This window comes from Stylophora pistillata, chromosome 2 (genome assembly GCF_964205215.1).
Source record: "Stylophora pistillata chromosome 2, jaStyPist1.2, whole genome shotgun sequence".
In the NCBI taxonomy this organism is placed as follows: Eukaryota; Metazoa; Cnidaria; class Anthozoa; order Scleractinia; family Pocilloporidae; genus Stylophora; species Stylophora pistillata.
The window spans coordinates 24,737,227-24,750,464 of NC_142520.1; the positions used below are offsets into that span (position 1 = coordinate 24,737,227).

General features: G+C 39.9%; 1 pseudogene; it reads left to right on the top strand.

Annotated features, from left to right (window-relative positions):
* Positions 1–2,765: 2,765 nt before the first annotated feature.
* On the top strand, positions 2,766–10,734 carry LOC148737991 (uncharacterized; annotated as a pseudogene).
* The last annotated feature ends 2,504 nt before the right edge of the window (positions 10,735–13,238 follow it).

A 13,238-nucleotide genomic window follows, 5' to 3' on the forward strand; every position in this document is an offset into this window, starting at 1 on the left:
ACCCATACATTACGGCGTCTTAAATGTTTTGCCAGAATTTTCCAACTATTTTTTCAATTTTGTGAAAGGCCGGAGGCATTAGGATCATATGATGTGACGACAGGTTTTTGTGACACAAATTTAACTAAAGTTTCTCAAGTACGATCTAGCACGTTGTCAGCCAAGTGCGTAACGGGCCCTAATAATTACCATGCACACTTGTCTTACTTGACTAATGCCAATTTGTTTTTGGAAAATATGCAAAAAATTTTTTTAGTTCGTAGTTCGGTTCACTTCAGTTTCGATTCAGTTTTCAAATTGACACTTGATATTGTCGGAACGCCACTAAATTGTTAAAATCGGCGGAAAGATTTGTAATATGCACCCATGCATTCAGCAATGATTGAAATAGCAAACAAAGGGAAAGGTATGATGTACTAGAATCAGTGAGTTAACTTACAGGAAATACTGGTTACACAAGCAATCAAAAGGTAACGCGTTTTTCTATGTGTGTGATAAGTCTTCAGTTCTCTCGAATGGTGTCTCTTTATGAATTATTCTTCGAGTATCTGGTACGCAAGCCATGATTAAAGTCAACAGGATACAGGTCTAGCCCAGTAAACATAAGTTTTCCTCAGTGATGTCTTAAGTCCGCCAAAAGGTTATTCATCAACCTGGACGTCGGTGTTCTTTGATAAGTAAGAGAATTTCTACAAGCCAACTGTTCTCTATAATATAACAAGTCTTCTTGCTCTTTTATGGGTTTAAATTGGAAGAGACAGTATTTAACTACGGCCGGAAGAATTACAAATTGATCTCGCAATTTTAGGTCGAGGAGCCATCTACATTTTTATTTTGACATTGTTCATTGTGCAATCGCAAGACAGTGTTAACCTATACCTGGAGGTAGTTGGAAAAAACCGTAGCTTTAAGACGACTCTATTCCACTGAAATATTTGCCAAATCGTAAGAGCTAGAAAACCTGCTCGTTTAAAACCAAGCGAGTATTGTCTATAGTTATTATATATTGGCGATATTGCTTGAGTAGCGTCGTGTGACATAAAGCGACTTCAGTTTACTCCATCATCGCGCATTGAAACGAATATTGACGTGTCTGTGAAGTGAGGCTCGAAATTAATGCAATGCGTTAGACAATGCAGAAAAACGTTTCAAAAGAAATGCGATATATAGCTTTACTTACACCTATAAATGAGTGCATAAATGTAGATAAAAAAGGAAGGCGGGAGAGGTTGTGACTCAGTACTGAAAAAATCTTGATAGAAAATTAAAAGAGTGCTAGAGCTGTGAGGGAAATTATGAATGCTGCTTATTAATTTAAATTGAGGCTGACTGCTATTATGACTAAAATATCATCGATGCAAAGTACAAGATAAAGAAGAGAAACTGGTTTTAACAATCAAAACATCATCTTCTGTAAATAGAATTCATTCCAAAGCGGCAAAGGTCAAAATATCATTTCCCACCAGGATTTGTCCGTCGACAACTACAGTATCAATTATAATGTAAACAAACGTAATGCTGTAAGACCTGTGAGGTGCGTTTTCTCTTTCAAAACGGTGTTCTGCAAGCCACAAAAATCGCCCTAAAATCCAATCCCACATTAAAACTGAAACAAAATTAGATAGTAAGTAAACCACGTACGAACCCATCAAGACCAAAACTTTGCACTGCTAAATTTAGGACATCTTAGATCTCCTTAGCCAGCCACGGAGTACTAGGGCATGAACCAAGTTCAAGTTCATAAAACTGAAAAACCAAATACGAAAACAAGGAAATGCGGAAAACCGCAAAAGGAGAACTGAAGATGTTTCGTTCTTAACGCAGGAAACAGATCCAAAAGTGACCGAAACCGCAAAACAACAACTTCAACGTTCCCCATTTTCTCTTTTCACCAAAAAATTGCGATCTCGAGATTTAGAAAAGGGAGCGTTTCGGTTTAAATTTTACCTTGCAGCGAAAATATAGAAACTTTAAATTCAAATTCGTTGGACTGTTCTTTTGAAGGTGGAATCTAGAAAGGATCCAGACACTACGTAAGTGGGAGGAACCAATAAAACAAGGAAACTCTCTTAGGACCCACTATTATGTATCATGTACATATCAAATCATTTTCATGCTCTTTAGAATTGTTGCTTTCCACTCGTGTCGCAAATTGAAGATTTTTATCTATACTTTTGTGATATTTGTGATGTGTGGACGAAACGTTGCTACTTGTTGCTTAGGATTCTGAGGAGAAAATTTGTACAGCGTTACAAAACAAAGGGGTAATGTAAGGTGGTCATTGCTGAAAGCAGCATTTATAACACCTTGACATATTTCCAAACTTCGTTCATCAATTTAGCTTTTTTGCATTCAAATGTTATTGACAGTACTTTAAACACCCCAGAATGCATAATGACAATTTTTAACAACCTAGCGAACGTTATGACCGAGCACGTAATTAATTTCTTTAACTATAGTTCTCGTGTTAAGAGCATTTCGTGACATATATTTATGACCATCATGACAGGACGGAAAATGCGTGCACTGCAAGTACCTTCCGTTGTCCCCTTACAAAGCCTTAGAAAACTTTTCTAAGGCTTCGTATGGGACAACGGGAGTTACTTACATTGCACGCATTTTCCGTCCTGTCAGGACAGATAGGTTTAGATACGTTCATCCAGTTTATCAGGTAACGATAACATTGTTAGAGTTGATTATAATTTACCCTTTCCGTCCCAATTGTGCTTTTTATGGAGATTTCAAGCCCTGAAGTAGACTAAGAGATGGCAGCTGTTGCACCATCATCCCTGGTCAGCTCTAAAGAGACGACAAGTGGAAGCAAACTTAGCAGACTTATAATCGATGGTGGAACAACAGTATTACGAAAGATTTTCGACACTTCAATCACCCTCCTTTACAGCTATCTGCAGGTCTCAGTGCTAACTATTCACTCCTGAGTAATTTGTTAAAGAAAAAGGTCTTGAGAGTTGCTCCGTGGGACCAATTGTTCCCACACGGGGGAGCTACACCAGATTCCAAAACCTTTGACGTTACTCTTCGCTTTCTTCTTCTAACTAATTAATATATGCGGACTATCCCCTCCCCTACTTGGATGGCATGCCAAGCCTTCTCCCGGTGACACCTCTCTTGAAGCGAACCTTGTTCGAGTGAAGCTCTTCCGAAATAAACTGTATGATCACGTGTTCATGACTAGTATTGACACGCTCACTTTCTCCTCTCTGTGGCATGATATTAATGTTGTGCTTGTTACTCTTGGTTTGAATCAGGCAGAGGTGGATCGATTAAAGGGAGAAAATTGTGGAGAGGAGGAATATCTTGACCTGTTACTCAAATGGTGTGAAAGTGAAGAAGAAATCAAGTCGCAGTTGAATGACATTCATCACTCGCAAACTGGAGTGCAACAAAGTACTGAAGATATGCGTCAGACTCAGCTTAAAGGTCACCCGATACTTCAGGATTGCAACATTAAACTTGACGAGATATACAATTTCCGGTATGAAGAAGGAACGAATGAAAGAACAGCGACATTGCCTCGAAGAACTGTGTCAAATTCAAATTAAAGACCATAGAACATTAACGGAAAGTAAGATCAGACTCGACGAGATGTCTCAATTACAAACAAAATTAGAGCAATGTGTCAAAGTGCTACATGAGACGCAGTTGGAAAACTTTAAAGTACTCGAAGATAACACAGTCAGATTGAGAGAGGTACATCAGACTCAAATGAAACAAAGGAACCTATCCATAAATTGCATCAGTTGCATCAAGAAGATTACAAAGCAGCTGACGAGACAAAATCCAAACTCGAGAAGGTCCTTCGAAATCAAGAAAAGCACCAAACGGCTACGGTTATGGAAAGCTCGATTAGCGACCATGACTTGGTTTGTGTCACCTTAATATTGAAGAAGGCGCGCTCCAAATCCGTCTATATTGCAACCAGAAGTTTTAAACACTACAGTCCTGTTGATTTTAGCAACGACGTATCACTGGCACCATGGTCCATAGTTGATGTTTTCGACGATGTCGAGGACAAAATTTATGCACTTGATTCGCTATTTACTGAGATACTCGACCGCCATGCTCCAGTTAAAACCTTTAAAGCACGCTGTAAACCAAATCCATGCGTAACAGACAACATCCGCGGATTGATGAAGACCAGGGATGATTGGCGTAAAAAAGCAAAGAAAACAAATGATCCGCTATGTTGGACTGCCTACAGATATTTCAGACAGGAAGTAAAGAGGGAAATCAGAATTGCTGAACAGGAATTTGTTGCCAAACAAATCCAGAGGAATCCAAATAACACCAATAATATCTGGAAAGCAATTCGCCAGTGCATCCCCAGTAAATCTACATCTCAGCGAACATACAGCAGGAGCGAAAAAGCTGTTGCAGACGAATTTAATCAGTTTTTCGTATCTGTTGGTCAGAGCACTGTTGACAAAATTACGTCCCTGGCTAATGAATGCAACCTAACACTTAATCAGAATTATTTTTTACCGAGACAATACGCTCTCTCTGACCAGTTCACACTGAGTACCATTGATTATAAACAAATAGAACGTAAAATAGCAGCGATGCCTTCAAACAAGGCCCCAGGGATAGACAAAATCCCGATTCGTGTCATCAAGGATTGTCTTAATCCAATTGTTCACCCAATAACGTCTATTGTTAATGCATCCCTTCAAAACTGTGTTTTTCCATCAAAATGGAAAACAGCTGTGGTTACACCAATCCCAAAAGAGGGCGACCAGGAACAGGCAAACAATAATAGACCCATCTCACTTATACCAGTCTTATCAAAGGTTTGCGAAAGGGTAGTACATAATCAGCTCACCTCGTATCTGCAATCGAATGACACCCTATCAAAGAGCCAAAGCGGTAACAAGAGATGGCATTCGTGCGAAACGTCTGTGATTGAAACAACTGACACAATTCTTAACGCCATTGACAAAAAGAAGTTAACGGCAGTTGTTCTATTAGATATGAGCAAAGCCTTCGACGGCGTCAATCACGACACGTTAATTTTAAAATTGCAAGATGTCGGAATTTCCATTGACGCTCTCTAATGGTTTCGTAGTTACCTAAGCAACAGGACACATATAGTACGAATCCATTCGACGCTATCTGAGCCTTTGTCTGTGACCAACGGCGTCCCTCAAGGAAGTATCTTAGGCCCATTACTATTTAGCATATATACGAACGATCCTCCATCGATCCCACAGAAATGCAGTACTCAGAGTTATGTAGATGATACGAAACTCATCACTTCCTTCGAACTTAAAGACAACCTGGATGCAATTGCTGATTTGGAAGACGACTTGTTTAAAATAGGAGAATGGTGTTCCAACAACCAATTGTTACTAAACCCTGGCAAAACCAAGCTGATGATATTTGGCAGCAGGCAGATGCGTGCAAAATTGCAATTTCGCTCCCTTTCCTTTATGGGTGAGGACATCGTCCCCGCAGACACCGCCAAAGACCTTGGTGTGATTTTGGATTCTAATTTAACTTACGATGAACACATAATTAAGACGCTTCCTCGTGCATGTCCCGCCCCGGCCAAATAAACCGTGTCAAGCATGTTTTCGACAAACGTACACTTTTGATGATTATTAATTCCTTAGTTTTCAGTAGGTTATTTTATTGTTCCAATGTTTGGTCAAATACCTCAAAATGCAATGTTAACAAGTTACAGGCGGTGCAGAACTTCGCATGCCGCATTGTTAGCGGTGCGCGTAAATTTGACCACGTTACACCAATTCGCAAGGAACTAAATTGGCTTTCAGTTCAAAGCCAGCTTTACTACCTGAACGCTACTTAGCCTTTGGATGCATGACTGGTCAGGCCCCAGAATACCTCTCATCAAAATTCATAAAGCGAGCCGAGGTTAGTCGACGTAGCACCAGAAATTCGCAGCTTTTGCAAATTCCATTCTTTAAAACTGCTAGCGGTCAGAAAACATTTTTCTGTAGAACTGTAAACTTATGGAATTCTTTGGATAATTCCTTTAAACTGTGCAACTCCGTTAATGTTTTTAAAAAACGTTTAAGGATCAAATTACTCAAAGAGTTGTAATTTTACATATATATTTGTATACTTTTATTTTGCTTTTAAAACATTCAGATTTTAAAACATTTTTAATTGTAAATAGGATTTTTTTAATTGAAATAGGATTATTTTTGTAACATTGTCTTTGAAAAGCCCCCTTAGGGGAAAGTCAATAAAGTATGTATGTATGTATGTATGTATGTATGTATGTATGTATGTATGTATGTATGTATGTATGCACCTTGAAGCTATTAAGCACATTGAGTATGGAGAGAAAAACGCGACAGAGGAAGCTAGAAATCAAAAAGAGAATGAAATCCTAACAAAAATCGGAAAAGTTTACCAAGACAAAGAGGTCGAACAACACACAGAAAGGTAACTAGAAGGAACTCGTGTGTCCATTATCACGACAGTAGAGAATTGGTTGGACGATAGAAGCTCTCAAAATCGTGTAACCGTTATAAGTGGGACTGCGGGGATGGGGAAATCTGTCATCTCTGCAGCTGTCCGCAAAAAAATGCAAGAGGCTGGCAGATCGTCATGCAGTCATATTTGTCAGCATGATAAGGCGCGCTATAGGAATCCAAAAGTGATGCTTCAGTCCTTGGCAAGCCAGTTGTCAGAATCCCTACCTGAGTACAAGAAAGCCATCGTCAATTTACTTTCTAGGAAGCTGGGAGTAGAGCTTAACAACGCGGAGGTAAAAGATTTATTTGAATTGTTCTTTAAAGTAACTCTCAGAAGCCTCAAGGCCCCCGACAAAAACATTCTTATAGTGATAGATGGATTGGATGAAAGTGAGTACAGTGAACGAAATGAGCCAAACTCAGCAGACTTCTTATTGATGGTGGGACAACGGTTCGGTTCGGTTCGGTTCGGATGGTGGGACAACGTTCTAAGGAACGTTTTTTATCATTATCACTCCCCTACAAATCTTACTACTAATCTCAATTCCCACTACAAAACTCTTTGCTCTCTCTTGCGAAAAAGAACCCTAAAAAAGCCGCAATGGGAAAAACTATTCCCACTGTCAGGAGCTGCTCCAGACTCCAGGCTATTTGACATAACATTATTGTTCCTTCTTCTAAGCGAAATGTATGGCCTAAACCTTTCATCCTCGGGATGGCATTCTAAGCCCCACTCGAGTCATAATTCCTATGAAGCAAACCTTGCTCGCATCAAGTTTTACCACAATGTGTTGTACGGTCATGTCTCATCCACCAGTGTTAACAAGCCAACTTTTAACAATCTTTGGCACGAGATAAGTTCTGTTCTCGTTGCTCTTGGGTTAGATAAGGTAGAGATAAATAGATTGACAGATGAACACTGTGGAGGGGAAGACTATATTAATGCACTTCTAGACTGGGCAGACAGTGAAGAGGATACCAAATCATTATTTAGGGTAATCAGTCCAGCCCAAACTGAAACGCAAGAAACTGTTTCAGAGATGCTTCAGGAACAACACGAAACTGCCATAGCGCTTAAGGAAAACATGTCAAAACTATGCGAATTAGTCACAAGCCAAGATACACACCCCGACGATACCAGAGAAGTGCATGAAGCATTGCAGGAAGTCAAGCAGAGGATCGAACAGTTAAGAAAGGCAATCGACAAATCGCATGACATTCTAAAGAATCTAGCGAAGGTCGACTTCAAAGGCGATATCGAATATCACTCACAAAGATTCGAAGAAGGAATGCGCGAGTGGATCTTCAGACAAGTTGAAGAATAGCTGGAGGACAGAAATTGCCCGAAACGAGTAATGGTTATTAGTGGAAATGCTGTAATGAGAAAGTCCGTAATATCTGCTGTCCTTTGGAAACGAATGCAGGAAATGGGGCGCCCGTCAGGGATCCATTTTTGTCAACATAACAATGTACCCTGCAGAAAACCTCAACTGATGCTTCAATCTTCTGCTTTTCACTTGACTCATACCCTACCAGATTACAAAGAAACCCTGGTGGAACAGTTATCAAGGAATCTTGGTGAGGAACTCAACAGCATGGATGTTGATGAATTGTTTGCTTTGCTTTTCAAGGAATCAATGAGTGCTGTCAAAGATCCTGGAAGAAACATTCTAATGGTTGTAGATGGCCTGAATGAAAGTGAATATCGCGGACGCAACAAACTGCTCGATGTCATTAGCATGCATTTTTTTAAGCTTCCAAAATGGATTCGATTTCTTGTAACAGCCAGACCAGAAATAAACATTGCTGAGAGCCTGAGGCATTTTCGGCCCATCCAGATTGAAGAAACACAGGAAGAAAACTTGAAAGGTATTAGTTTGTTCTTTGAACTACGTCTGGGAAGCAAACTTGCGTCACAAAACAAGCATTTTCTCTTGAATGGACTGGTTGAAAGGGCCCAAGCTGTTTTCCGTTTTGCTTATTTTCTTATCGCCGCATTTGAGGAGAACATCTCGGTAATTATTATCGAGGAAATAGAGAACAAATTGCCACTGGGTATTTCGTCCGTTTATCTTGATCATTTTAAACGGTTAGAGAGGGAACTTTGCGAAGAGTTAAAGATTGAAGAAGAGCAGGTGTTTCGTTTCCTTTGCGCCCTACCAGCTTCCAGAAAGCCCCTGCCTGTAGCGTTTGTGTCCAAAATTTTAGAGCCTAGTAAAATTTTAGCTCCTGCTACTCTACGAAAGGCAAAAAAAGCAATTTCCGGCATTTCTACTTTGTTGCCAATCCACCAAAACCGACTTCACTTCGTCCATAAGTCGGTGAAAGATTGGTTAACAAAAACCTCGTTTTATTGTCCATATGAATTTATCTCGGACGAGAAAGACGGCCATGAGATCCTCTTCAACCTTTGCAAAGCAGAACTCGACAGCATCAAAGGAAGGGGGTTCCTGAATTCTCAGTTTAGCGACACGGAACAGAACGCTTTGCAACATGGTATCCAGCACACGATTGAGCTGAATGGAGGTCAGTCTTCTGCCTGTTTCGCCGATGTATATCTTTTTGCAATAAGTGCAAGTTATGAAATAGATTACATTGGCGGAGGTGCACGTGAAGTGATCGGTGATCTTAATGGATCGTTTAGGTCCCGATATTTTATCACGTTTTGCATCGTGCACGAGCGCATTTAAAAGTGTCTGGTTGGTCATTAGTCTGAAAAGAACTTCTGACCAAAAATTGCCTATGTTTTTGTGGCGTTTGAATGAAACGAGCGGAGGCTGCGAAAAGACAGTGCTTGTCTCTGGATCGTTTTGAAGTAATTTAAAGTTTTTAAGAATGATGGATTTAACTGTGTGGTTGTGAGGGTGAAACGTGAGAGTGAATGGAATGCGGTCGGAATCTTCCTTATGCGACGTTTGTAGTGCTGAATGTCGATCAATAAGTTGGGCGCGGTTGTAACCCGCTTGAACGACAGAAACAGGGTAACCAGGTCTATCGAAAAACTGGCACATTGACTCTGATTTGTGGTGGAAATCAGAGTCATCACTACATAAACGACGAAATCTTAAAAACTGAGAAAAAGGAATGGAATTCTTAACATGAGATGGATGCGAAGACGAATATAACAAGTAATTATGCGAGTCTGTAGGTTTGTAATACACACTAGTGCATAAACCGTTACCTTCAATTGAAACTTTCACGTCTAAAAAGGATATGTTCCCACCAATAACGTAGCTCCACTTTCTACCTTTAAAAGCACACACAACCCACAATTCCTATATTCGCTCCGACGAAGGGCTAACGCTCGAAACGTCAGCTTTTGTAATCGTTACGGTGGCCAATTTACCATTTCAACTTTGTTGATATATCCAAATTATTTCATCTTACAAATACATCACCACAGTGAAAATTCACCACCAAAGAAGAGAAAGTATCAATTCTTCCATACCAGTGGTAAAAGGGGTTGTGTTTTCACCAGAAGGAAACACTCTTTATTCAGTTTGTACGGATGACAGGGTTACTGATGTCACCGTTTTCAGAATGTCAAGTCAAGAGATTCTGAAGCGCAAGTCTTTCTCCTCTCCGTCACTGTCTCTTCTCCTTGTGCAGACGGGAGTTGAAGTATGTTTAGAAAATGAAATACCAGAGCTGTGGAATTTTGAATTGTCCAAGTGTGTACGGCCTCTTACCAAGCTAAACGGTGCCGAAAGAGTCCTCTGTTTATCTCGCGAACTCATAGCCTCGCAATCATCGGCGTCAAATGCTCGTCTACTGTTGTGAGGGAATGGACGATGGCTTTTTTGACATAGAAGAATTAATAGTTAGTTTGAGAAACAACAGACCCTTGGACATTGTGTGGGAAAGAGTCTCTACGAGGTATGACGCAGGTCACTTTTCGCCCAGGTTTAACTTTTCGCCCAAAGAAGACTTTGTGGTCACTTGGGCTTCCTTCTTTTCAGGTTATGGTCTACACATCCTTGATGCAAGCTGCGGTAATACAGTGCTAACGCTACTTGAAGACCACGATGACATTGTTAACTGCAAATTTAAGAGTAACGACGAGTCTCTACTTTGCAGCACAAGTGACAACTTTCTAAGGCTGTTTAACATTAGCAATGGTGACTTGCTTTGCCTCTTGGACATTGAGGAAAGGCCGTTTAATTTGGGAGCCTGCCGGAGGAATAATCTTGTTGTGGTCGGTTTGTTGGGAGCTGGAATGAAAGTTATTCATGTAGAATTTCCCAGAGAAAAAGACTCCGAAAATGAAGGTTAGGAAGAGTCCGTCGGTATTTGATCACACAAGCCAATAATGGTAGTTTAAATGAGAATCAATTAAAACATTTGATTGCAATCTCTTGTTGACCTCTACTGGACTTGCTTACACTATATTATTCATATTCTTTAGAATTTGGATAGTATATAAAGACATGCATGTTCCCAATGAAGCTGCTACTAACAAATCTTAGTGTTTGTGCAAGGTTTCCTCTTTTACATTAGGAACCTGTCATTATTTATTTATTTATCTATCGTCGGGAGGGAGGGAAGATTCTGAGGGGATCACATGGTTTTCAGAGGGAACGGAGGGGGATAGTCAGTCGTCACCAACAAAGTGTAAAGGGGACCAAAGAAATTATCTTCCGATAAACCTCCGATGAGGAGGGGGGAAGGGTCGCGTAGAAAAATTATAGAGCCTTAACGGATCAGGTAAATTTTATCGTGACACAAGCAAAATCCTCCAACCCCCTCCGTCCCAGTTGATAGATAATGACAGGTCCCCGACTGTAAAGGTGTTTCTATCTTTTGTAGGCTCCATGAAGAAAACCAGATGATTTTCGTTGAAGATGTGCATGGGAGAGGACATAGTGTTATCTCCTAGTTGTAAAGAATCTATACCTTAAACCAAACTCATGAACAATATTTGCAAAGCATGACTATTTTAATCTTTTTTCTCCTTTGGCAAGCTTGATAGTAATGTGGAGGATACCAGAACACTTTTGAACAAGCTCTCCTTTTGACCAGGAGAGAATCCGTTGTTAATATCAAAACACAAAGTGCCCTTTTTTAGGACATTGCTAGATAAATTTGTCGAAACAGTCGCGATTACCGGAAGAAATAGTAAAACAGATAAAAAGGTGATCGGTAGGGCTTGAAAATATTTGTTAGACATGTTAAAGTATATTTTAAGTTGGAAAGCTGAGGGTGAAATTAGTTTCCAGAGGTTATGTATCACATGAATGGCCGGGCAGGAAACTTCGAAATGGCAGATAATCCGGTCATACGGCTAACTTATATCCGCATTTTGTTTACCCAACAATGTTTATTTTTATCGATATCAAGATATACGATGCTATTTCAGGCAAAGTCACAATAGCGACTTGTCAAAAAGCACGGGTTGTCAGCCAGATGAAAACAACTTATCTAAATAGTGTGAATAGACCAGCGGAATGAGTGAAGAAAGATTTACAAGAAGCTGGTCGTACAGATTGAACAACATAAGCACAAATGTACGTCTTAAATCGATATTCACCGAGGTCCAGTTGTTCAAAGAGCGGATAACACTATCTAGCGGATAAGTGTTACCAAAACGTACTGCTCTATTGATCGAATAGAGATCTATCCAATCTACCATTCGAACTAACGGGGCCAAGTCTAGATTTTGTTATCTAGTCCGTCATCTAGGCTAGTCTTAATGTAATATTTGTCCTTGTATAATTGCCCTAATTATGCTTAATGAACGAGCTAGTAGGCTTAAACGAGGAAGCAGGTCATGAAAAGGAGACAACAAAGGAACATATGACCTTCAGCCAAGTCAGAAATGAGAAGAAAGAAATTTTTAGTAAAGAAATTTTAAACTAGTAGAAATGAAGTGAAAATTTATCTTATGATACAAAATAGCCAAAATAAAACAATGCTAAGACCGTCTCAAGTTACTTCTTTTTTCACACTCTCTAGGAGTGTCATTTTTAGCTGATAAGTCCATCATTAAAATAAACGTAGATCATTCAATTGTAGACCAAAATATTAAATTTTTAGTATGGTGAGTGAAGAATATCTGTTTTGGGGTGAAATTAGTGTTCGAGATTGGGAAAAGGATTTTCTTTTGGTCCTCTTAAGGGAGTGGGAAAAAAAACAAATGCTGATTCCCCATACGGGGTTTCAGACCTTAGCATGCCGCGTTCCGCTCTGACGCTCCACCAGTGAGCCACAGGGACTCTGCGTCGGTCTGGCCTTTACGAGGTTCGCATCTGACACGCGTTCTGTATACTACCATTTTTTTGTTTGCTCTCTGTATGTTGAAAGGATAATCGGTGCCAAAAGTGTAGTTGCTGCGTTTGTACCTCGCTCTTTGACGCTCCATCATTACAGCTATGACTGGTGTTGTAAACAGAGGTGTTGAAGACTAAGAGATCCAAATTATTTTATTTTAACTTTACGAGGCATAACCCCTCATTGATGCTTCTCTGTGCCCCACTCTAATCCCTCCCCCACCCCTGCCCCCCCAGAAAGGAATAATCATGATAACTGAAAAAAGACATACACCTCTATATCGTTGCGGTCAACCACAACCACATATACGAGAGAGACATATATTTTTCTCAATATTGTTTTTTCACTGATTGAACATTGCAGAACTAATCATTGAAGAGAAGATAGAGACCAGCTGACGTATGCGTATCGGTGAACAAAGGTAACATCAGGATTTCTGTCAAAGGATGCACGTTTTCACTTTTGAAATTATCAATCGTTCTGCTTTGGTTAAATCATCCTTACATATAC